At 44.1% G+C, this 4,346-nt stretch overlaps 1 protein-coding gene and 1 non-coding gene across 2 annotated transcripts in view; both read left to right on the top strand.

Annotated features, from left to right (window-relative positions):
• The window catches only part of LSM1 (LSM1 homolog, mRNA degradation associated), a 14,063-nt gene that overhangs the window by 8,559 nt on the left and 1,158 nt on the right, over window positions 1-4,346 (top strand). The window lies entirely within an intron of this gene.
• Window positions 2,611-2,715, top strand: LOC116558548. Its single transcript, XR_004272055.1, has one exon. It is a non-coding gene; the product is annotated as a U6 spliceosomal RNA (small nuclear RNA).

The following is a 4,346-nucleotide window of genomic DNA, read 5'->3' on the forward strand; positions in this document are numbered from 1 at the left end:
GCTCTTGTTACCCAGGCTGGAGTGCAATGGCGCGATCTCGGCTCACCACAACCTCCGCCTCCTGGGTTCAGGCAATTCTCCTGCCTCAGCCTCCTGAGTAGCTGGGATTATAGGCACACACCACCATGCCCAGCTAATTTTTTGTATTTTTAGTAGAGACGAGGTTTCACCATGTTGACCAGGATGGTCTCGATCTCTTGACCTCGTGATCCACCCGCCTCGGCCTCCCAAAGTGCTGGGATTACAGGCTTGAGCCACCGCGCCCGGCCAGGAATTGTTACCTTCTTATGTAAAGGCTGAAACCAAGTACCTAGTACCCATGGGAAGATACTAAATGACTGTAAAGTAGTCTGCCAGTATTTTTTTTTTCTTCCAGAGATGTTTCCCAGGCTAGATTCAAACTCCTAGGCTAAAGCAATCCTCCTGTCTCAGCCTTCCAAGTAGCTGGGACTATAAAATGCCACCATGCAGTACTGCCAGTATATAGGGGAGCTCACCCTTCTCTGTATGGTGGGGTCATAGAGGATTTTTTTAAATACTTTTTAGAATTTAATTTTAAGGAGGCAATATATCAGAGGAAAAGACTTAAGTTAAAATATTGGGTGGGTACAGTGGCTCACATCTGTAATCCCAGTACTTTGGGAGGCCAAGGCAGGCAGATCACTTAAGCCCCAAGAGACCAGCCTGGGCAACATGGCCAAACTGTGTCTCTACAAAAAAAAACAAAAATTAGCCAGGGATGATGGTGCGCACCACCAGTCCCAGCTACTCAGGAAGCTAAGGTGGGAGATTCACCTGAGTCGAGGCCACAGAGCCATGATTGTACCACTGCACTCCAACCTGAGTGACAGAGCAAGATCCTGTCTCAAAAAAATATTGACAGATACTGTGATTCTGTTTTATAGTAGTAAACACAGCAGACATGCTCTTTATACCAGTTACATTGGCACAGAGGTACATTTGAGTAGATGTGTGTGTGTGTACAGAGAAAGAAGTGAACGTGTTTGTTCTCAAATTTTTGTTGTTTCCTTGGATCTCTTTTGTGAGGAAAAGTTCCCTTTTTTAAAAAAATACGTTATAGTTTGGATGCTGCAGAAGTTTTACAGGTGTACCACTAGAGAAACATGGTTCCAGGAATGCCTACATGGTTACATGAATCAGCAGTCAGGAGAAATTATGTTTCAACCCCAGAGGAATTCATATATAGAAATCACTTAGTTTCTATAAACACTACATTGGTTAAGAAATCCCTGAATTCTGCATCAAGGATGATGATGATGACACAGCATTAAGAAATAAGACTCGGCCGGGCGCGGTGGCTCAAGCCTGTAATCCCAGCACTTTGGGAGGCCGAGGCGGGTAGATCACGAGGTCAAGAGATCGAGACCATCCTGGTCAACACGGTGAAACCCCGTCTCTACTAAAAATACAAAACATTAGCTGGGCATGGTGGCGCGTGCCTGTAATCCCAGCTACTCAGGAAGCTGAGGCAGGAGAATTGCCTGAACCCAGGAGGCGGAGGTTGCGGTGAGCCGAGATCGCGCCATTGCACTCCAGCCTGGGTAACGAGAGCGAAACTCCATCCCCTAAAAAAAAAAAAAAAAAAAAAAAAGAAAAAGAAAAAAGAAATAAGACTCTTGGGAAGAAGCAGCTGCAGCATGAATTGCTCAGTGACTAACATACTGAAAAGCCCAAGAGGCAGTGCATTAGGCTGAGAACACTGTCTTCCCTTTAGCTGCTACTTACCGGTTGGGAGGGTAGGTGTTATGTGGTAATACATACTTTGCTGGGTGCTGTTAACTTTGGACCCAGACCACGGCTTGCTTATGTAATCTGTGTGGCTTTCATTGTAATTTCTGTGGCGAGAGTCCTCTCACTGTCTGATAATGCCACTGCCTGTGGGTTCTGAGACCTTGGCAGCATGTAGTGATAATATACAGGCCAGAGCATCTGGAGAAGTTGTGTGTCAATACCTCCCCAAACTTTGTCATTGAAAGTCATAGAGGAGGATAAAAAACAGGAATACTTTGTATAGGTCTTCCATCTTACAAAAACACAGAATAATACCTGTACATTCATTTTAAGGACATTAAACTGAATCTGTGGATAGTGAGATACCTTTTTAGCAAGGTTCTTCTGCATTATGACATTGGTTATTAAATGTTTATAAGGGCTAGGCACAGTGGCTTACCCTTTGGGAGGCCAAGACAAGAGGATAGCTTGAGGCCAGGAGTTTGAGACCAGCCTGGGCAATATAGCAAGACCCCATCTCTACAAAGAGGAAAAAAAAAATAGCCAGATGTGGTGGCACACACCTGTAGTTCCAGCTACTTAGGAGGCTGAGGCAGGAGGCTCACTTCAGCCTAAGAGTTTCAGATCACGGAGAGCTATGATCGTGCCACTGTACTCCACCCTGGGCAACAGAGCAAGATCCTGTCTCTAAAACAATGAAAAATGTTGCCGGGCGCGGTGGCTTATGCCTGTAATCCCAGCACTATGGGAGGCCGAGGTGAGCAGATTACCTGAGGTCAGGAGTTTGAGACCAGCCTGGCCAACATGGTGAAACCCTGACTCTATTAAAAATATATATATATAAATGAAAAATGTTGTGCTCGCTTTGGCAGAGCATACATTAAAATTGGAACAACGCAGAGAAGATTAGCATGGCCTCTGCGTAAGGATGACATGCAAATTTGTGAAGCCTTCCATATCTTTAAAAATAAATACATGAAAAATGTTTATAAAGCATTCAAAAATAAAAATATTAAGCATACTGTGTCACCTGTAAATGAAAATGAATTACAGTCAATATTTGCATTGTGGGTTTTTGGGTGAGGGGGGTGTTGTTTTTAAGATAGAGTCTCACTCTTATCCAGGCTGACTGCAGTGGTGTGATCATGGCTTACTGCAGCCTCAAACTGCTGGCCTCAAGTGATCCTCCCCCATCAGCCGCCTGAGTAGCTGGGACTACAGGTACATATCAACATGCCCAGCTAATTTTTTATTTTTATTTTTTCCCCTTCAGACAGAGTCTTACACAGTCGCCTAGGCTAGAGTGCAGTGGTGTGATCTTGGCACACTGCAACCTCTGCCTCCTGGGTTCAAGTGATTCTCTTGCCTCAGCCTCCTGAGTAGTTGGGATTACAAGTGTAAGCCACCATGCCTGGCTGGGGTTTTTTTTAGTCAGTATATACATAGAAAAATTGTAGGAATATTAACCAAAAATGTTAATTGTCCATATTGGAATTATAGATAATTTTTAAATTTTTCCTGTTTATTTTCTATATTATCTACAATGAGCATGTATTTTTTAAATAAGGAAAAGGAATTTTTTATTAGGCAACAATTTTTAAATAGTAGAGAAAAATATCGGGACCAAATTGGTTTAGTAACCTAAATGGTCTGCTAAGGTTTTCCCTAGAATACTTCTTGCCATAAAGGGAAAAAGAGTCTTGTGTTATAGTTTAGAGACTACAGAGCTGGTGCGATGGCATATACCTGGAGTCCCAGCTACTTGGGAAGTGAAAGCAAGAGGATCCCTTTTATTTTTGCCTTTTTATTTGTTTATTTATTTTTGAGACAGAGTCTTGCTCTGTTGCCCAGGCTGGAGTGCAGTGACATGTTCATGGCTCACTGCAGCCTTGACCTTCAACTTCCCAGGCTCAGGCAGTCCTTCCACCTCAGCCTCTTGAATAGCTGGAACTGTCAGTGCACACCACCACACCTGCTTTTATTTATTTATTTTTTTTTTGGTGGAGTTGGGGTCTCACCGTATTGCCCAGGCTGGTCTTGAACTCCTAGGCCCAAGTGATCCTTCCACCTCAGGCTCCCAAAGTGCTGGAATTACACAAGCATGAGCCACTCCACCCACCCTTAAAATGATTTTTTTAAAAATTTTTCTGAGGCCACACTGCCTCAATAACCTCCCTCTTGGATTCTCGGCAGCCAGGGAGATAGCTATCTATAAGCAGCCCTAATTTTTTTTTTAAGGAAATTAATCCTTGACTAATAGAAAATTAATCCTAATATGGGATTTTGGATCACAAAAGCTTTGTTATAGAAATACTGATCACTGGGCCGGGCGCGGTGGCTCAAGCCTGTAATCCCAGCACTTTGGGAGGCCGAGGCGGGTGGATCACGAGGTCAAGAGATCGAGACCATCCTGGTCAACATGGTGAAACCCCGTCTCTACTAAAAATACAAAAAATTAGCTGGGCATGGTGGTGTGTGCCTGTAATCCCAGCTACTCAGGAGGCTGAGGCAGGAGAATTGCCTGAACCCAGGAGGCGGAGGTTGCGTTGAGCCGAGATCGCGCCATTGCACTCCAGCCTGGGTAACATGAGTGA

The sequence above is a fragment of the Sapajus apella genome, unplaced genomic scaffold, assembly GCF_009761245.1.
Source record: "Sapajus apella isolate SASKATOON/1434 unplaced genomic scaffold, GSC_monkey_1.0 scaffold21, whole genome shotgun sequence".
NCBI lineage: Eukaryota > Metazoa > Chordata > Mammalia > Primates > Cebidae > Sapajus > Sapajus apella.